The sequence below is a fragment of the Colias croceus genome, chromosome 8 (assembly GCF_905220415.1).
Source record: "Colias croceus chromosome 8, ilColCroc2.1".
NCBI classification, from domain to species: Eukaryota; Metazoa; Arthropoda; class Insecta; order Lepidoptera; family Pieridae; genus Colias; species Colias croceus.
This window is the reverse complement of record NC_059544.1, coordinates 8478307-8501804: the sequence shown is the minus strand read 5'-3', so window position 1 is coordinate 8501804 and position 23498 is coordinate 8478307. Positions and strand designations below refer to the sequence as shown.

Below are 23498 nucleotides of genomic sequence, written 5' to 3'. Positions count from 1 at the left end.
CTTGACAATTTTCGATTTCAAATTGTTTTTTGGCGGCGCATTGAAATATCTGCATTGTTTGGACACCGAATTTTTCATATGTGCTCTTTTTGCAGCGGTGTACAATGTGAAAAATGATAATTGTATTGTTTTACTTTTTATTCGTCACTCGAACAAAATTTTGTTCTATTCGATTCGATTTATGCGATGTAAAATGTAAATTTTACAACCGACAACTTATAATTTGATTAGTACAATAAAAAGATTAACGTTGGAACGGAAAATAAAAATTATATTTTGATTATGCAGGTCTATCTGCATGATAAAAAATGCAATCCGTTTCATATAACTTTTGTTAATTATTCTCATTTTAAAAGTTATTGTTTTAAAATAGAAGCTTGGAACAATACGCATACGTATTTCATGCATATTTTCAAAACAATTCTTCACCGCTATAATACACTGGTTTTATAGTTCTTGTAAAAAATGGGACACTTTTTGTGTCTTATCAACAACAGTTTAATATTTTTGAAGATGTTTCACATAATATGATAATTGATGATGTTTTGCTACACTTTACTCGTTTACCAGCATTCTTAGCGTGATGATATTAATTACCTACTTATCAACAACAGTTTAATATTTTTGGAGATGTTTCACATAATATGATAATTGATGATGTTTTGCTACACTTTACTCGTTTACCAGCATTCTTAGCGTGATGATATTAATTACCTACTTATCAACAACAGTTTAATATTTTTGGAGATGTTTCACATAATATGATAATTGATGATGTTTTGCTACACTTTACTCGTTTACCAGCATTCTTAGCGTGATGATATTAATTAATTATGTAGCCTATAAGCCTGAACATGAAGACATGACAGTAAGTAGGTATTATGCTTAATAATTACTACGCGATCTTTAACAGACAACCAGAAACAAACCTATATCACTGTCGTACAACTATATCAAATAATACTACATAGATATAACGAGAAACAATTCTTGCAATGCCTATAGGCTAGGGCTATGAAAATGTATGTTATGAGAATCGTGATGAGGCAGTAATCCCAAGTAATCATAGATGTAGTTGCATTGGAATTTAATATTTGCATTCCTGGATACTGCTCGTTTTAATACATTTATTTGAGCTTCATATTGTTATATAAGACGGCTTATATGTGGCCCAGATAATAGGAACACATTTCAGTAATCGTATAAAGTGATGTTGCCCATGGCCAATAAATATGTTGTCTTTAATGTATATTTAATCAGTTATTTTTAATTTACTACCTATTAATATAAACTATATTATAAAAACTATTCATTGCCAAGAATTTAAATATTAAATAACACGGTTCAATAATTTATCTCTCATTAGTTTCGTTGTTAACAAAAAAAATAACATCAGATCTTTAATAAGATATCGAAAATTGTTCCCAGGGACACAGAAATGTTAATTCTTATTAGAAATTTACAAAAGGTCCCTACATTTTCAAATTCTGTACTTACATGTTTTTAATTGATCGAAATAAAAAGCTTTTTACCTTTATAAGAAAAACAAATAGAGAATCATTAACATAATAAGTTCTAACGGTGCCCTTAATTTAAATGACATTGCCGATTTTCTAAACACAAGTAAAACATAACTTCAGATATTTATATAATATTCTTTTCTTTTTTCTATTTTTGAAAGCAACAATTCAATTCACAAAAAATGAATGAATATTTCACAAGAATATTGCGAAGTTTTATATACCAGTGTTATTAAAATTGCCTTAGCGCAAAGTTGACTTTATTAAGGGTAAATCTTGGAAGGGATTTTCGAAATCCTCAATCAAAGATAAGCCTATTGCCGCCGCCAATTTCTTTATAACTATGAATAAAAACAGGATTATATTAACAAGTTATAAAGCCTTATCAGTATTTAAATTCTAACTTAGTATTGTTATTTTTTAATTGAATTAAATTTAAGGTTACTATCTACCTGAATAATTAAAGAAAACTAACATTAGGACCGGATTCAACGTTAAAATTAAGTAAGTGTCATCATTATAGTGTGAAAAAGCATGCTAATTCGAATCACTGGTATGTTGACTTTGATTATCTAACAATATTGCCACACATTTGATTCTTATAAGTCAGTAAGGTACATTCGGATAGAACTTACCAACTCTACTTAATCACGATTCAAAAGCTTATAGTAAAATTAATAGTACGAGTATGTAACTAAGAAGGAAATAACAATTTATTAACGTCATAACTAAATACAAGAACTGTAATATAATCCCCTTAATTGCACCCACAAGCTGTATCTAACTGCGGAATATGATTTATACGAACCAATATATCTAAACTAATTTAATAACAATAGAATTTTTGAGCTAAATTCTTGAAAATTAATTTGAAGAAAGTCGCATAGTTTTAATTAAAGCTTGCAGCGCCGTCGCGAGGGCAATTTGTCACCGTGCTTTAGTAAATCTTCATAAATGTGCCCCAGATATTGTGTTAAGCCGTTGAAAGCTATAATAGATTGTTTAACTTGAGGTTAACTGTGCATAACAATATTCTTAATGTAATACTTGAGACTGCACACCGTATGAAGTATCTTCGAAGAAGACGTAATCAATAATAGTGTGTACCGCGTAAGGCCGCGTTTCCACCTGCAAGAAAACTTCCGCGAGAAGTGTCCGACAGTCTGTCTGACAGCAATTTGCAAGTCTACTTGCAGGTGGAAACGCCGAGTTTACACATGCAAGCTGCTGTCAGACAGACTGTCGGACAGTTCTTGCAGAAGTTTACTTGCAGGTGGAAACGGGGCCTAAGTATGATTTTGGAAAGACTTCAACGACCAGTAGTATCTGATAACAGTAATTAATTATTGAAGTAACAAAAAACATATGAGATGCATGTTAAAAGAACACTTTATTTTTTATATTATGAAAAGATACAGACAAAATAGACTTCATAAATAATTGCAGAGATGAATGAGGAATTGAAAACATCTTATTATGTTTTGTTTCGTCGGTTACCCGAGAATTTATATAACATAGCGTTTACAACGGTATATTTAAGTTTACTAAATGCTATCAATATAAATTTCAAGATTTATCACAAAATTGCACTAAGTTTCCATATATTTTTAAAAATTCTTTGAAATAAATGTCTCTAAACTTAAATCGTGATATAAAGAGATCGGAGACTCCTATTTCTATACCTATAACATTTTTAACCGACTTCAAAAAAAGGAGGAGGTTATCAATTCGGCCGGTATGTTTTTTTTTAATGTATGTACACCGATTACTCCGAGGTTTCTGAACCGATTTACGTGATTCTTTTTTTGTTCGATGCGGGATGGTATCGAATTGGTCCCATAAAAATTTTATTCGGATAAGCCCAGTAGTTTTTATTTTATGAGCATTTTTGTCTGTGTTTGTAAAGTTTGAAGTCGGTTGTTTTTAACGCAGTTATTTGACATATTGTATTAAACATACAAATGTTAATATTGGTTAAGATAATAATTACTTTTAAAACATGTGTATGTTATTATAATATTATTAGAAATATCTGGTAGAGTCGAAAGAAATGTTTTTCTTTGTTCATAATAAAATATCTTTATATACCTAAGTAAGTAATTTTGATTTTACTGAAACCTAACCTAACCGAAATTGAATTTTCCTGCGGCTTCTTGAGCCTGATTACATTATTTTGTATATTATAGTATACAGTTATTTTTACGGTATTAAGGAACACAGTATTTTTTTGTATTCTATTCTATATCCCAATAAATGTTTGTTATGTTAGATTTACTTCACTTGTATAGGAATAGGAAATTCAATATTTAAATATAAGGATTTTTATACAGTCATATAGTCATTGAAATCTAAATAGCAAGGCTAGTAATAGTAAAATTAAAACGTCCATCTCACTGCAGAAATACTCTTATAAAACTTTGATGATCCGGTATCGGTTCTAACTTGGATTATAATATTATTATATTGCAAGGGTCAAAGGCTTTATTTGATATTTCCGACTACATTAAGGTAAGCCTGGAGACTGACAGCTGCTTGTCATCCATATAAATAGTAATGTTTAAACCAAAGGAACAGTAATATGAATCTAATTTATTGTTCTTGAAATAAAAATGTTTATACAGCGTTTGTCCTTAGGGGATAATTTGATATGAGCATTTAGGTCTATTATTGTCGGAATATAATTTGTCGTTCTGAATTGTTTTCGAGAAATGTTATAGTGTCTGATACAAGAACAATCCAGAAACAAAGATGCTTTAGCGGCTGCTGTAGGTGAGTGAATCATTTTTTTGTAAGAGAAAATACCGAAAACAAAGAACTACTCCAACATGCGAGCTGACTTCCAGAACGATCCCTTAAAAATATCAGCACAATCAAATTTAAACATCACAAAGAACTTTAAATATTATGACAAAATATTGCCACTTTTATACTCGAATAGAATCGTTCCAAACTTTTAAAAAGCCTTCTAAGAGGGTGAGCTTTAAACCAGTTGCAAAGTAATCAAAGTTTAAAACAGTGTGAAATAAAAACAAGCCGCGCGGGCAGTGTGCTCCCGTCAGTACTAACCAATATTGATGCACCCAGCGTTCAACGTTCAACTTAAGAGTTCGTGACAAATTATTTCATCTAGAACATTCTACACGTTTCGTTCCAATAACTCTTTGAATTGGTCATTTGTTAACCGAGGTTCCACGCGCAGCGCGTTTATACGGTGGAGAATGGTGAAGTTCATATAATTTATCAATTTTAATAGAAGTTTGGAGTGCGAACTCATTTTTATTAGATGTGCATTTAATAAAGATTTTATGAAACCGTTAGTTTAATAAAATTACCTTTACAATTTATATATAAATTATTATATAAAATATGATGTTCTTTCAACCATTGGGTTCCGACTCTTATCGAATTCTGCTTTCAAACTTTCTTATGTAAAACAGCTACTGAATAATAATAATACAAGAACATTGAAACGTAGCCTTAAATGTTAATTAATAACAATATAGGTACTTGTTTTATATAATAACAATAACAAAATTGTTTACAATATTTCTTAATTACTGTTTCTATGTGGCTTGTCATAGAAGCTTGATCTATTCCGACCTTCTCAATTATTTACAACGTCGATAGGCTATGATGGGCAATGGAGAGTTTTGTAAACAATATCAACGTAATGAAGCTAATGTTGGCCCAATATTCCGTGTCAACGTTTCAGGGTGTGGGCCGATGTAGGTCGAGCAACAAGTTGATGACATACTACTTTTGTTTCGCGGAGGAAATAATGGGGTTGTATAAAATGTTGATCCTTAATACGCTACAAAAGAAATTCAACAAAGAACTCGTGTACAAGGGAAATGAGAATGTACAATTGGTTGTTGTTTAATCAAATCTTAATGCGAAACAACATTGTATAACTGTGGTGATGGTAATTTTTGTGACTTAAAGAATGATGACTGGAGATGCTCGTTTCAAGAAAATGGAAAACAACTTCATAACTAAATTGTAAGATAATGGTAAAATAATTACCAGTATTAAAAATTCTGAAAAAGTTTGCGAAGCGACAAGATTTTTTAAAAGTATACTAACTTTGACGTTAAAAATTAACCGTAATTAGTATTACTTGCAAACTTTTACTTCAGAAACGGGTAAGAAAATATTGAATAGTAGCGTTCCGCCCTGACTTTGCATGGTCGAAACATAGCATAATATTACGTTTTTAACATGCATAAACTGTAATATTATATTCTAACTAGCTTACCGCCCGCGGCTTCGCCCGCTTTCTCTTGAAGTTGTATCTCTAAGACGATTTGAGATTTAAACTATCCTATCTCTCAAGTTGAATCGAACTGCACATGGTGTGCGAATTTTATTATAATCGGTTAAATGGTTTAGGAGTCCATTGAGGACAAACATTGTGACACGAGATTTATATGTATTAAGATTATTTTCTTTTCAGTATTGTTTAATGTCTTTTGGATAAAATATTAGTATGGTACAGTGTACTTACATATTCTGTAAAATTTTACACTCTAGGTCTAGACGTTAGTAGAAAAGAATAGATTGACAACTTTGTTTCCTATCTACTATTTGTGAGTAGAGGCTAGTTTTTAACATTATTTCGTATGCCTTATAGATTTAAGGTTAGTTTTCAAATACGGCATATAACAAAAGGGAACCACGAGAACAAAAACTAGTCCATAAGCTACAAGTGTGAAATCTGTGACCTCATTTCTTTTAATCAAAAGGTCTGATTAGTCCGCCTTTGTCGCGTTTAGTTTGGAGCATCTAGACTGTTATTGCTATCTCTATATTATGGGACTAGCGGACTGCCCCGGCTTCGCCCATGGTACATATTTCGCAATAAAAGGTATCTTATGTTCTTTCTCAGGGTCTAAATATTGTCTGTGCGAAATTTCATCAAAATCGGTTCCGAAGTTTATGCGTGATAACCATACATACATACACACATAAAATAACAAACCTTTCCTCTTTGTAATATTAGTATAGATAATAGCAAGGGATAGTTTTCAATAATGCGGCATTTATTGACAAAGAAAATGCCAAAAATGCTAAACAATAAAAATAAATTCGATATTAAGAAAAGTATAAAAACCAGATCAAAATAATCAGCTAAACTCATACCAGTTCCAATCGAGATACGATGGGTCATCCGTCGTAATAACCATAATAATTAGGAAGTTGTATCTTAGATTAACATCTTTATGTATTAATGATATTGCCAAAATTATGAATAGTAGTAATTTACTATCTAAGGGTCGATTTTTCAATCCTTGGTTAAAATTTATCCGTCCAATAAAGTATTACGCGAACATTTTAAAATGTCACCTGTAAACTGTCAAATACGGACAATTAGAATACATTTTTGAAATGGTAGTTTACTGTTTAATACATTATTCGATGAATAAGTTTTAACCAAAGATTGAAAAACCTAAACAAAATATTTTTAAATTCACACCGTTATCACGGCCAAAAACCAATACACAGTAAACAATCTGGCAAAAATGAAGAGAAATTTTGAAAGCGGTAGTCTCGTTGTAAACACTGGTTTAGCACACAATTTAAACTTTTTTGTAACCTAAATTATTGGTTATATTGATGCTTTTAAACAGAGAAATAGAAGAATGCTAGAAGACGCTCAATTTGTCACCATACACTCTCGAGTAAATAGTCTTCCCGAACTGTGACCTTACACATGTTCAAAGTTGCATCATATAAAACAGATTTCTTGAACTCACATCGTGGCTTGAACACGGAGCAACTTGTACTCTTAAGTTACATACAAACTTGAACTGTTTACAGTGGAGGCAACTAAGAAATTAGTGGATACAAAAGTTTTAATAAAGCGAGCGTTATACGAGCTTTGCGATTGCATGTTATTAATAGCTCGTTGGTTACCGAATAACGTTGATAGTTATGTTTTTGTTTATATGGAATTCACTTTCGTTATAACATACATATTTTTATAAACTACGGCCAGTTTTGAAAAACATGGTTCACATATTTTAACAAAAATAAAATTTTCATTTTTATTATTTTCGAATTTAACTACTTACGTAACTATATTTAATACATAGATACCTACTAATATTACAAAGCTGAAGAGTTGGTTTATTTGTTTGAACACGCTAATCTCGGGAACTACTGGTCCGATTTGAAAAATTATTTCGGTGTTAGATAGCTCATTTATCGAGTTAGGCTATAGGATATATTCATCAAGCTACGACCAACAGGAGTGGAGACCCGGGGGTGAAACCGCGCGGAGCAGCTAGTCTTATATAATGCGTCAAGTTGTTAGGAATCAAAGCTCCTTGTATTAGTTGCGTGGTTGCATCTAATAACTTGAGTTGCTAATTTAATAACATTGTATTTCCTTAGAAATTAATAGTTAAACAAAGCCTTGTGCAATAATGTAGATACAATTTAATTTCATTTGCTGCATTTATTGATGAAATTATTTCTTCGTACAAAACAAGTAGGTAGGTACATAATATAAAAAATGCTTAATAGATTATTATCATAATTTTTTAGAAGTTACGATTACAATAATAACTACTGAAGAGAGTTAATAAATAAGACATTAATTATTTTATCGTGTTAAATATTGAAAAATACTATTCTAGACCAAAAATAATAATAAACTATTAGAGCTACTTTTTATAAGTTTAATTTCCAATAAAACATTTTACACATAAAAACATAATATTTCACTCGAAAATGGTTTTCAAATCCGCGTTACACGCTACAGTCTCGAGAGGCAGACACCCGTGCCCAAGTGGCAATTGAGGCCTCTTCCGTGCGTTTGTAGAACCTAAGTCTAGCTCATAGTGGAATGGGTTTTTAGTTATTTGTTCGTCCATCCCTTGAATGCATTTTTTATCGCGACGAAGAATGTTTTTTAAACACATTCAATAAAGGAGAATGGCGAAACTGGGCCTAACATAAGTAAGGCCTTACAGAAATGATAATAAATTTAAAATTCATTATGTTATTTTTAATAATTCTTGGTAAAATATTGACTTCTGATTCTATGGGAAAACAAATGTTTGAAAAAAAAGATAATGTGTTCACTAACGGCATTGTTATTTAGATTTCTATGACTACCGGTCTTATCAAGCAGAGATTGTCAGTGCTGTCAGGAGTAAAATAGTCGATATATCGATTAAAACGAATGAATATTTATTTTCATTTTTAGTTTTATACAAAATTCAAATGCTTTATGAATTAGAAATATATGTTAACTGCGTTACATATTTTATTTTTAACTTTTTAGCACGCTATTTATTTAGGTAATCCGTAATTCTATACATTTTTACTCATGGCGGCCGCACTTTGTAAGAATATTTCTGAAATGTAGCTGGCCGCTTCAATTTTAATTACAATGTCATGTTTGTCGTTTGACTTTTGACATTTGATTGAGGTTTTTCGTTACGTTACATTCGACTTTGTGCTTGTGGTTAACTTATTTTCTTCATCTTTATCGACTTTCGCTACGTATTACGGACACTGACGATCTCTGTTATTACTACCAACCAACGCTTGCACACCGGACTTTGATTACCTGCCTTTACGACTCACTACTGCTACCCTACCTGGACACCGACTTTGCATCCGATTTTTCATTTACAAATATGAACTGCATCAACTGTGGTATCAATGCTAATCGTAACAATGCTATACGTATGCATTTGTTACAAGATAACGCAATAATATCAATTATACAAGGGTGGGCTGCTCCTCTAACGGTTAGTGGATTAGTATTATCTAAGGTATTTAGTACTAGCTATTGAAATCAAACAAAAATGTAAACACACATTGTTTTATATATATACTAGCGGTCCACCCCGGCTTCGCCCGTGGTACCTACATGTTTAAACTATCCTATCTCTCAAGTTGGATCGAACTCCACATGGTGTGCGAATTTTATTATAATCGGTTAAGTGGTTTAGGAGTCCATTGAGGACAAACATTGTGACACGAGATTTATAATATATATTCACTTTCTTTTGTCCAATTGTAATATTAATTCTTTATTTGTAGATCACTCACTCTGATCACATAATATGTGATGCATGCTGGAAACTTGCAAATGATTCTTTGAGGAATGAAAATCATGAAGATGACAATGCAGTTGGTTTCCTTAGGTTCATATCAAATTAAGCAAGCAAGGTCCTATTATGGTGAGCACATAAGAAACGATGGCAAATATGTTATAGAAGTGTGCCGTGAATCAGACAGCGACCTACAGAGAGCACTGTCGACTCAAGTACTACATGGCTTTTAAGAGGTCGCATTCAATCCAGGCATAGAAGTAGTAAAACTTATTTTACTTATATTTTAGTCGACAGTGCTCTCATAGGAAGGGAAGCAATAACAGTTTATTATTGTAATTGTTTAGTAGGAAGAAGAACTGTAGGTTGCTGCTGTCACGTTATGTCCATAATATGGTACCTTAGCTGGGCAAGTTATCAACCAGATTTAATGCCGCCAGCACAGTTTTTGGATGATGTGTTAATTGTTTATGATGATAATGATGAATAAACGATTTATGAAAAAACGTGTTTTATTTTATATATAAGTACCTACGATGTTTTGGTAGGTACTTTAAAAGAATAAAAGTTCGATCCAATATCTCTATTACCTAACTGTTCTTCTGTTATGCCTCCTCCACACTACTCGCGAAGTTCCTCGGCGAAGTACTCGGCCGAAGTTGACTGAAGTCCGCGGTGCTACACTACACACTCGTTCAACTTCGCGAGGAGCGCATACGATCATATTCAGAACGAACTTCAGGTAACTTCGTGCCCTTTGACTCGGGCGCAAAAACCGACAACAAACGGAAGTCGGCCGAGGCGAGGTAAAGTTGGACGAAGTAAGCCGAAGTGCCTCTCTACATTATTCTATTCGTCTAACCTCGTTCAACTTCGCGAGTAATGTGGAGGAGGCATTACACTCTTTATCTAAATAATTTATATTATAGGATATAAACTTACCTCTACTTAGAAAGAAACAAAGCTATTCATTGAACTCGAGCAAACCTAACCTCAATTTTAGTGACGTTACATGCTCAATATCTCTGCTATCCCATAGAACAGATCTTTAATTGTTATATTTATAGAATCTGTATATTTTTATCTATTTAACCCCACATAAATCATCAGTGTAACGATCAGGCCCAAAGTCCTATGGGAGTTCGCCATTCTCCTTTATGCAGATACGATATTAAATTTTATTATTACTTATTATAAAACTAAAACCTGTGCCACGTCTATCTGTCTGTACGTTCTTGTGAAATGAAAAATGATGCACCGATTTGGTTCTGTTTTCACCAATGGATAGCGTGGTTCTAATCGAAGGAAGTAATTTGTTAAGTTTTTGATAATGTAGGCGAAGCCGCCCACTGAAAGCTAGTTGGAAATATATTTATCCCATTGTTTTGGAATTTAATTTAGCTTTTGTTTAACTTTGTGAAGGTTTAATGGTCTTAACCTTAGATTACAAAATAAAGTACAGATGGAGCATGACAACCGCCCGTCGCCCTTGTCAAAGAAAATACGAAATCAAAAACAAATACGTCGCTGCACCGGTGCTATAGCGCATATAGTGTCATGCAATACGTCAAAAGGGTTTGCAATTTTAGTAAAAAAATGCTGTCTTGTGATAATAAAACGCTGTAAAATTTGTTCCCGAAAACAAACAAAAAGATAAAACATCGTTTCACAGGTTTTCTGTAGATAATTTGGCTGATTTATTTCTTTAATACGAATAATAATTTTACAGATATGAAGGAATACAAAACTTCAACGTATGTTGCCAGTATTTTGAAAATGAATTTGCCATTTTTATTGGTAAAACGGTAAAATGGTTAAAAGATCTTCAGGGTAATGCTGTTGGATTTTTCGATCGTGAATGTGATTATTTGTATAGTGCACTAAAGGTTCATGATAATTATTAGATTATTTAAATAAGCATAATACATTATTTTGTTACTTTTATAAAGCTTAGAAACGTCATAGTCGTTTTCGCTAGCGATTTAATTTATGTGAACTCCATTATGGATATGATGAAAATAAAATGTCCCGTATTCTCGACAAAAAACTACCGCTATTCGTATTCATATATTATGAAAAATAAAAAATAGTATAATTATTATAGTTAATATTGAAACTTTTTTTTATGTAATTTATTTAATAAAAAATTGAATACAATTATTTTGTCCATATATAACTTTAGTAGGCAGGTACGTCTTTATGTAATAAAAGAATTTAAATAAAAATTAAAACTTGACTTCTCATTTATGTATATAGCCTACGTCACTACCGCCACTAACATAATAATTCAGATCATTGCAATGAAACCTTCAACTCAAAATCGGTCCAACGGTTTATACTGCAGGGCGTGTCAAAGAAATATTATACATACATACATAAACTCGAAAAACATAACCCTCTTTTTTCCGTAGTCGGGGAAAAATTTGGGAAATTTTTCAATATCTGGCAACATTACACGCACACAGAAGCACCGTGTACGTACAGTGCAGCGGCGAAATGACAGCACACATAGCTTTATTGAAAATGACGATAAATTATTCGGTTTAGTTCGGCAACGCTCCATCTGTCTTTTATTTTGTAATCTAAGGTCTTAACTAGTTATTCAGAGTAGTAAATAACTATAAACTCTCGGAAAGAAAAAGAACATTATCGGATTTTTATTTAATTTAAAAGCTTTATTGTGAAAGAAGAAAAGTTATTATAAAAGCAATCAATGCTGAAACGTTTTTATTGCGTAGGTATGAAAAATAAATTATGTGATAAAATATATCGTGTCGTGCCGACTATTCTCGCCTATGAGATAATGCTAAACTTATGAAGTATCTAAAATTATATTTTTTGTGTCTAATATAAGATCTTTATAAATGCATCAACTACTAAACCAACTTTCTTAAGGATTACAGTTAATATTTGGAAACAAAACTGAATCGTAGAGGTACTTATTAGGTATTAACATAATGCCAAATTACGTATTCAAGTATTAATGCATTTTATTATTCTTAATACAAATGTTAAACACGGACACAACAGTACAAATATGTTTAAATGAGCGCAAAATTTCTTGGAATCATGGAAAATTTTCATACATTATTAAGTCAGCGCATGTCTATTTATGCAGGAAAGTTATTAACTCTAAAAACAGTAAATCATTACAAACTTCGACTCATACGCTTATTATTCATAACAGTCTCAACTTTCATAGCCAAAGTTTGTAATCATCCAAGTTTTCATAGTATGTGACATACATTCGACTTTTACGCAGATGCTACGAACTCGAGTCACAATAAAACAATAAAACAATAATACAATATACATTTATTATGAAATCAATGATTCTTCATAAATTTTTGTTGCTATGTCGATATAGTAAATCGGGGAAAGTGAATTAAATTAATAGCGGAAAAATTCATAGTTTTCCGGAAAATAATTATGATTGTTTCTGATTGTTCTAATTCTGTAAAGAACAGTAATGTTATTTCTAAGAAATTGTCAATTACTTAAACGACATATTATTATTTCTTGAAGATTGCCATCGTTACAAATGTAATCAATCTCTGATCTTGATCATAGTCTCCATACAAAAAATATTAACGAGAAAAGTGCCTACTTCGTTTGAACTTGTCATAATATCAATAAGGGCCGATTTTTCAATAATCAGCCCTAAATGATTTATTTATTTAAACTGGTGAATATAATATGAATTGATATAAAATATTCATAAAAAAGTGTCAACAAATGCTATTTTATTTAAATTTTATCCTAAATGTAATTTAAAAGGCAGGATTACACCCGCTGCTCCAGCAATAAGGAAGCCTCAAAATGACAGGTCGCAGATGGTGACCTATTTGCCCTGAACATCGATCTGAAACAGTGGTGAATGCATCTGTCCTACAATTTGTGTTAAACAAATACACTGTGATAACGTTTCATTGAAATCCAATTACAAGAACCACTTATTCCTGAGTAAATCATTGACAAGATTGACGTTGGTTAGCTGGTTTATTGCTCTATTGTGAACGATTATCTCATAATGGAAAATTATTTTGTGGTGAAAATGTGTTTTCTAGTGCTAAGGTCTTTATACTATCGTGCAAAAATATTGAAGAAGGTAATAGGAACATGGTTTTGTCAAAAAAATTGGAAAGTTTCCATTCTTGTTAACAGTTGTATTGACAATTTGTCTCAAACATTAACAATAATATTTGAAGGGCATGTGAAACTTTATGAACGTATATAGGGAAATCTAGCTATTTCTCTTTCTTCTATAAACTTACCTTGCTTTTTATTTGTACCTACTATACGAGTGAAAGTAATTATATCTCCAAGAATTCATCGTACAGCCCAATGAATAGGTAATACAGCGTAGTGAGTAGTGACGAAGTTGTCAACGGAATTAGTGTTGATAATAATTCTTGTTCATCAAATGATATATTCGTTTTCACGAACACGAATATGATATATTATGGCATCTTATTTATATGTCATATGATAAAGCAAACTTCTTATACTGAAAGTAGAAGGTACCTACACTAGAAGACGCAGCTTAAATTGTTAAGACATAAATACAATACTGAACAGAATTGACAACATAATATTATCGAAACTCTGAAAATCTAACCAAATAATTTTCAATGGTATGAGAATTTGTCTAATTACAAAATAAAGCATAATTAATCGTCGCTAAAACTCTACACAATATGTATAATCTTTTTCCTTGAAAAGCCTAATAAGATAAAGTATATAACGAGATCGCTAAATAATCAATTGTTAAGTGTAAACAAAATATGATCTAAGACTAAAGAAATAATTGGGCAGCCAGTGAATGTAGAGAATCAATTATACTAAGAACTAGATAGCAGATACCTGTTGAAAAATATTCATATAAATTATAACAATACCTAATGTCCGAATAATGTTAGCCTTAAAAATCCTTAACGCCCGGCATCTTTCATAATAATAATATAATGGTATGGTTTCTTCAGCGGAAGATTGCGTGACTCTTGGAAGCGAATCGCGACAGGAGACTGATTATTTCTGACAACTCAATTACCTGGTCCTCGATATAATTTTTTAATTCAAGTGTCATTCTGTTATAATTAATTACTTTGGCTAATTTAATTTACTCAACACTATTAAAGCTCCCTCAAATGTTGTTTAGAAATCAATACGGAAGGTCATCTGTTTTGTTTATATTTACTTTAAATGTTTATTTCAGGTAATTTAATATTAATTTATTAATTTTCTATATTATTGCTTGAAATATCTACTGCCTCCTATACATTACACGCTTAAATAATAATACAAATACTGAAATACAGCTGTTTATGAAACAAATTATAACATTATTCATCGAAAGGTACCAAAACAGTAATGATAAGAAAATTTGCACTCACTTGTTTTAACTGTTACATCACTAGCGTAAAGTTTCGCTCACACATCAGTGATACATCGTCTCTGAAAAGTTATAACCTCGTTGTAAAGTGAAAATAATAAAACTCACAGCGAGCGATAAAAGAAAGTAAAACTGAAGTGTGAATTATTTCACGGTATCACCATTTAGTGGAAATAACAATAACGACCTGTTGAAAGCTCGCTAGTGCTGTCTCGCTTTATCGCGTGGGTGAGTATATGACTATCTCGCTTTGCCCTCGTGGAGGGTAGTACAGGCGTCCGCCCAAGCCGGCACGTCGGTTCGAACTGATCGCGCGCCCTGCGATCTATAAGGGTGTTCGCGACTCCCGCCCAGTGTACGAGTCCTGAATAAGTAGGACGGTAAATAGTCGCGGTCACCTGCCACGGTGACGTATGTATAAACATTACATTGTTTGTTCTCGATGCAATTTGTGCAATGTTTTGACGGAACCACGCCTCGTACACTTTCCGATAAGTATGAAATAATTGTGTTTATTTAGCGAGCGCTTGAATTTTATGCTTACGCAACGCTTTCTCGACAACTTTTTATAGTAGCCCCTGAAATATACCCTAATAAAGATTTTATGTTTGGTTATAGTAAGAGCTTTCGGTGGATTTTATGAAAAATAGTAAAAAAGATACTATTGTCGGACCTGAATTTTAATAACGTCGTATTTTAAGGGTGATAATATTATCTACAACTACCTACAACTTTAAAAAAAAAAACCCGTTAAACCGTCTTCTTACTGCACACACGTACATATTTGATAATATTTTATACTACATAATATTTTCAATCCCTTGCAGTGCCACAATTTCTTCATAAGTCGACAGCATAATAATAGTATGCATGAATTTTACTTCCTTCTGCACTTCATATATTATTATGTATGATATTGTAACGTTATATCTTTATCGTTACGTGAATATTGCGACAAATTATAGTTAGATAATTATTTCAAGTTATGTTACAAAATCTCGATATTTATTCTATTTTTATTGTATTACTTTACTACATTGTGCATTTGAATTTTCACAAATTATCCGTTTATACATTACATTTATCACGTTTCCAGTCAAGTGAGTCAAAGAAAATATTCAACTTCCATAAGCAAGGTTAATCTTCAAAAGTCAAGAGGTTGATCTTTCTTAAGAGGAAAAAGTAAGGAAAAACAGAAGAAATAACAGTGTTTTTTTATCTGATGCTGATGGTTGATAATATTATTATTTTATTTATTTCATTTGTCTATAAAATTCTTTTAAAAGACCGAATCAAATCGATAGATATTGTAACTCTAAAGTAGTAGGCTATTCAAAAAAAGGGATAAATTTTGAAGTAAGTATAAAAGAAATTTGTAGGATAAAGTTTACGGTTTCAGCCTCTTGTTAAGTTCTTTTTAGTCCATGTATGTGTATATGTATGTATATAAATTTAAATCAAAATTACTCAAATAAGCAAGCGATCAGCAGCAACCGCCTCCTTGGTCGAGAGGTTGACGCGTTAGCGTAGAACCGAGGGGTCCACGGTTCGATTCCCAGTGGAGACCAAAAAAAAAAATGTCTCGGCCTGGCAGAATACAGAAGACTGATCACCTAAGAGAAAATCGATCCGTGAAACAGATGTATGCATAATGCATCTGCCCCTTACCCTACCAGAGGACACACGATTTCACAGCAAGCAGTGAAATCGATACTTTTTGATAAATAAGTTTTACAATTGTCAGTTTTCTGTACTCACCTGTGAAGTCATTGACGCCAAAGACTAGACATATTAACTCTAACAGGTGTAATGACTTTAGAAGTCAATGTTCTTTTATGTGCTCTCGAAGTTAAACACATTTATTCACATTACCCCACCTCCTTGGTGGTGGGATAAAATATGTATCTCTACTTTTCAATGTACAAACTTTATAGGTAGGTAAGCAATACACTCACGATTTTCGGGCGAAAACTACGATCGAATTACGACGAAAAAGTCTAATTGAAAAAATAAATGTTTGAGTTTTGAGTTTTGAAATTACATTAAAAAAATATTATAGAAAGCGTGCTCTATAGTTTTGACGAGATGTGCTATGGCTGTGCTACACAGATACATAATGTTATAGTCTTGTGAAGTTGATCCAGCCGATCCCGGTATGAGCCGAGCTGAAAATTGTACCATCATATATTTTTTCATAACTAATATAATTTATTATTACAAATTGAAAATATAGTTGAACTAATTTGCATTTTAATCATTCATTTATTTGTCTCCAACTAAGACGGTAAGGGAGTTGGATAGCTACGTAATTATTTATCATTATAAATAGATACTATTATTGACGTAATATAAGTTAAAGCAAAGTTACTTAATTAATTATCAAACTTTCCCACAAATAGGTAGACTGTTCGGACAAAACTTCTGACGGAAACAAAAGTAGAGCAAAATGACATCGTAATATTATTAGACTAATGAAAATCATTTTTAACAATTTTTAACTGATATTGAAATTTCACGACGAATTAAATTACTTATTATATTTATTTAGACACTTCAACATTTTGTGGTTCTTTGGTAACTTATTTGACACTTATTATAAATAATACCCTTAGTGCCGATTTTTCAGTCCAATAAAGTATTACACGAACATTTTAAAATGTCACCTATAAACTACGTCAAATACGGACAATTGGAATACATTTTTGAAATGGTAGTTTAATATGTTATTCGATGAATAAGTTTTAACCACAGTTTTAACCAAGGATTGAAAAATCAGCCCTTAATGTAATTAATATATTATTAAATTGATATTCTTATTTGTCTATCAAACAAACTTCCAACCTTGTAACAATATGTACTTATCTAATAAACTCTCCTAATAAACTTTTTATAAATAACTTATTAATTGAGGCATAAATAATAACCAAATAAATATTATACATTATTTCATTAAATGAAAAAAAAAACATAAAATTCGGTCACTTTACAATTAATGGAAAAACGTCATCGTCAAGCCAAATAAATAAATAACCTATACTAATAATACTAGCCAAGCAAAGTGATTTCTTGGAAAAGAGGATAATATGCGATTTGTAAGATTTTAACCGTAAACTTCTGGATCCAATTTCAAGTGGAAACTAACTAATTAAGCTTTGGATCAAAAAAAAAACATTAGAAAATCACCGATATCCTATAATTCATTTCTGAGTGAGTGAGGCTATATTTTATTTTATTTTTTGTTTCAGGTTTTCCGTAGATTGTAGGTTCGACACTCGCAGAGTCAGCAACCCTTCTTCGACGAGGGAACATAGAGTAATTAGATCATCGAATTTACAAAGAAGCTATAGGTAATTTAATAAGATTTACAAAAACTGCGTTATTCATTATCCAGAATATCTAATGAGGTTAACGAACTTACACACAAACTAGAATGAACCAGAATGTTCGGGAAAAGGTTCAAGCAACAAGTAAGCTCGGACAGCTTCTAGAGCGAGCCCATTGGGAATTGACGTTCAGTAATGGCACTGCCCATCCGGCAATTACCCTCTCGAAATTACAGCTGAATGGCCGCTTTAAATCACGCTTTAGTGTTTTATAATCTTTGTAATGTATTGATATAAATGATGTATATTGATGTGGTTTTAGGAAGTTCAGGGTGCTTTTCGGAGGTGATGCAGCCTGACCATCAGTGTATACGTGTTCTGTCTATCAGGTTATTATTGTTATCTGCTGGGTCATTTATATTTTACTAGCTCACCGCCCGCGGCTTCGCCCGCTTTGTCTAAAACCTAATAACTTAAATACTAAATGTTCCTCTTGAATCACTCTATCTATTAAAAAAACCGCATCAAAATCCGTTGCGTAGTTTCAAAGATTTAAGCATACAAAGGGACATAGGGACAGAGAAAGCGACTTTGTTTTAAACTATGTAGTGATGTAGTTAGGTACTTATTTAAATATCACAATATTAAGGTACGGTTATTTTTTTTCTCGAGAATTTCATACTAAACATTGACAACCCAATTTATTATACATTCGAATAAAATTCACATTTTCAAATAATTTTCATCACAAAATATTCTTCCGAAAATTATCAAATTATATTCAGGGCCACTAACCCCAATGCACTACCCACCAAATCTGAAACTGTAGTATTTATTAGTAACTATGTAAAGAACATAAATATTTTTATAAGGTAATAATCATGTTTAAATTAATTTCAATTTTACACAAACAAAATATCTTTAAAATGAAAGTAATCCATAGTACTTTGAAGCCTGCGCGTTTTATGAATCGCAGAGAAAATCCATTCGAGCACAAATTGCATTTATTTTTAGACGTTTTTAAGCGTTAATATTTAATTAGTACTAGAGCATCCTCCGCTATAATGGGCTTTTAATAAATGCCTTCGTTATTGGTATAAATTTGGTATTTTTATCTATCAAATTATATTAGTGTAGTGGGCGTTAGTGAATAAAATCCATACGTTTAAGGGCCGATTTTTCAATGCCCAGATAAACAGTCTAATAACTACCCCTCGAATAGATTTATTCAATTGCTTATCTAACTCATAACGGCTCGCCTATTTTTCAATCGTGATTTATTTGATGAATAACTATCTGACCAAATATTTCCATATTGGCAGCTCTGCTCTTGGAGTGGCGAAACAAACATATTAAATTAGTCAGGTTAGAGCGGGATACAGTCAACTAGCAATATGTCAACAACCGTCATTATGACTCACGTCAGGAGTGCATTTTAAGTTTATCTTGTGTTCTATGATTGTTGATTATTGTTTTGATTCGAGTAAAGAGTTTTGATTAAATTTGTGTTAAAATTTATATATTTTACGATGGAAACGACATAAAGGCAGCGTCCGGCAAATTTTCAATGGCATGATCATCAGTACTATCAAAAACATCAATTTCAATATGATTTTAAGTAATTGATAATTATTTTATAGAAAGAGGCTTTATTGTAAAAATTCTACGCTCTATGTTATTACATACGAAAATATCCCAAATTTGACGCGTCAGTTGTCAACTCAAACGTCTAATCGTCGAATAGCACGCTATCTGGCCGTTGGAGCAGCAGATAGATTTATTCCACAAATAACGTAGTTATTCGATAGATAAGTCCTATTCGTCTATTGAAAAATTGAATATTTAGTTAACTGAAGAATAAAGTCTATCTAGCTGTTTATCTGGGCATTGAAAAATCGGCCCTTAATACTTTACCATTTCTTTACTTTGTAAAAAGGTCTCCTCTCTGTGAAGGTGTAATGCAGACAATGTCAGTCTGCAAAAAAAGCGTGGGGCGCTTTTCATGAGCTGATTGTATAATAGATAGGTACAGTCACGAGCAATAATATATGCCTAGGGGGCGATGTGCAAAAATATCTGTCACTAGAACAAATTCAATAATATCTGTCTGCCCGTATACAGCAAAAATATCTGACATTAGTAGGCAGCATAATAAAGTGGCATCAAAATTATGTGACGAAAATGTACAGCAAATAATTGTGATAACCTCTCACAGCATAAATATGTGACGTCGCCTAGGAGGCAATAATATCTGACACGATTATATTTTCAGTTGAATTTAAAATTTACAAAACAAATAAATATTATTTACGTTATTTATTGTATGCATACTACATTTATGTGTAGATATATCATAATATTATATCACGATTAAATTGAAATATTCACTAAGTGATATATTTTCTATGATCTATCCGCGGCTAGCATGTCACATTTCGAATTTATTTTGTTTTGTTTGACGTTAGCGGCTTTTGACATAATAATTATATACCTATGTCGCAGTCATCTGGTAGAATGTGCTATTTGATTGAATGACTGGCGCGTTCATTTCATTCATGGCGACATTTATTTAATGACTAAAGGACAACTCGTCAATTTCTAAACGTCATTTAGCACAGTAGTCGTTGGTCTGGATATGGTGGTGTGGTTGAGTTCGATATAATTTTTAAATACACAGAAATAGGCGCCAGCGCTGCTCGCAACCGTCTTCTTGTGGATAGTGTAAATTCTCAGCAACTTTTGTTTTTCAATGAACGCAATAGTCATCTATCTATACATATAATAAATCTGTAGAAGGGTCCATTCTGTACATTGAAAATATTGAAAAAATAAATAGCAGGGGGTGTTACTGGATCGATACCAAACCCAAATATGTAATTAAAAAAATTTTTGTCTGTCTGTCTGTCTGTCTGTCTGTCTGTATGTATGTTCAGGCATCACGTGAAAACTAACGGTTCAATTTCGATGAAACTTGGTATAATTATACCTTATTATCCTGGGCGTAAAATAGGATACTTTTTATCCTGGAAAAATACGCAGAAAAAAATTAATCTTAATTTTTCAGTTTTATCCATAGACGTTGTTCTGTAGAACCGCGAACACACGTTGCGTATTATTATAGGCCTAGCCGTATTTGGGTCCAATAGATATTTATAAGATGTCATTGTCAGAGTTACTCAAAATGGAGAAATAAACCATCCACGCGAAGACCGACATCCGCGCGGACGGAGTCGCGGGCGGAAGCTAGTTCAACAATATGCCGAGCCTTACATCCGAGCCTTACATCCGGATTATAACATAGCCCTTAGGCTATGTTATAATCCGCTAACTAGTTGGACGTTGAGTGACGGTTGCAAAATCAACGTTCGGCCTAGTCATTCAATTGAATGTCGTCATTCAATGATCGCGTTAGACATATACCGGCGCTCTATGTTATAATATTTATCAAACATGTCATGGACGCCAGATATTATTGCCACCTAGTTGATGTCACATATTTATGCTCTTTGTAAGGAATCAATGCAAAATACAGAAATATGAAATTGTGTCAGATATTATTGCCTCCTAGCTGATGTCAGATATTATTGCTTTCTAGTTGATGTCAAATATTTATGCTTTTTGTGAGGAACCAATGCAAAATACAGAAATATGAAATTGCGTCAGATATTATTGCCTCCTAGTTGATGTCAGGTATTATTGCTTCCTAGTTGATGTCAAATATTTATGCTTTTTGTGAGGAATCAATGCAAAATACTTAAATATGAAATTTTGTCAGATATTAATTGCCTCCTAGTTGATGTCAGATATTATTGCGTCCTAGTTGATGTCACATATTTATGCTGTGAGAGGTTATCACAATTATTTGCTGTACATTTTCGTCACATAATTTTGATGCCACTTTATTATGCTGCCTACTAATGTCAGATATTTTTGCTGTATACGGGCAGACAGATATTATTGAACTCGTTCTTGTGACAGATATTTTTGCTAATCTGCAAATAGTAATATATTTATGCTTCTGACTGTACGCTTTTTTTCACAAAAATACTATGTATTGGTTATTGCTTGATTCCTAGATTAAGAATTATTTTCTAATTTTTAGTTGTAAGTAGTTACTTATCTATTTTGAAAGCGTGTTTTTTAGGTTTTCAAACTATATTTATTTATTAAATCCTGCGATTACTTATAAAATTATTCTACATTCCACAAATTCACAGGTCAACATATTTTGATCTTATATTTTGTTCGAATAAATCGAGTGACCAACTGGAAAAGTTTTAGAAATGTATCAAATGTCTCAAATTCGAGTATCGGGATAATGTTTTATTCAATGAATAAAGTTGAATTTATCACTGAATTGAAACGGTTATAAACTTTCAGTTGTATGAATATTTGATTTGATTTCGTGCGTTCTCCGGTAGAAGCAAGCAATGAAAACGATATTTTTCATCAAAAAGTCAGACTTTTACGTGTGGTTTAAATAAAATTCGTGTGTATTTTGCACACGATGGTATTGATAAATGTTAAAGTTTAAAATACAAAATTTTTGAAGTGATAAATCACATATTTTAATAGCTTCACCAATAGCTGCAATTTTTCGAATGCATAGGTACGAAAAATCTTTTTAAAGGCACGGTCTGAGTTTTTCCTCCTTTATTTTACGTAATTCTCAATTTTAAAGTAAAATGTGGCTTCTAAAAATGTATTAAAAAAACCGTAATTGTTCATCAAATATCGTATCGTAAATAAAATATTATTTTATGTAAAAGACGAACTCTACTGCAATCAAGAGAGGTGTGGTTATTTTTTAACAAGTGCCTAATTCAGGAGTGTGGAGTTTGTGAGATAGTGTAACGATCTTGAACTATTCTGAACTATGTTGCTATAAATTTACCAACGGAGGAGTCTAGAACACATACCGTAACTTTCAACCGTGAATATAATTATTTTAATATTTGTGTAGTACTGTAGTGTACTGCACTTCAAGCACTATCTACGGTTCTAAGTAAATTTTATACGAATACTAGCTGTGCCCTGCGGTTTTACCCGCAGTGCTCCACTCCTGTTGATCTTAGCATGATGATAATATATAGCCTATAGGCTATATATCACATATACATACAAGGGCCTTCCTTCGTCTTTCTAACACATTAACACCGAATTTGTGAAATTGGACCAGTAGTTCCTGAGATTAGCG

At 32.1% G+C, this 23498-nt stretch overlaps 1 protein-coding gene across 1 annotated transcript in view; it reads right to left on the bottom strand.

Annotated features, from left to right (window-relative positions):
- Window positions 1-15122, bottom strand: part of LOC123693711 — a 62274-nt gene extending 47152 nt beyond the window's left edge. Inside the window, exon 1 of the mRNA XM_045638909.1 lies at window positions 14980-15122. The gene's annotated coding sequence lies outside the window, so the exon portion shown is untranslated. The remainder of the gene's footprint in view (window positions 1-14979) is intronic.
- Window positions 15123-23498: the final 8376 nt, after the last annotated feature.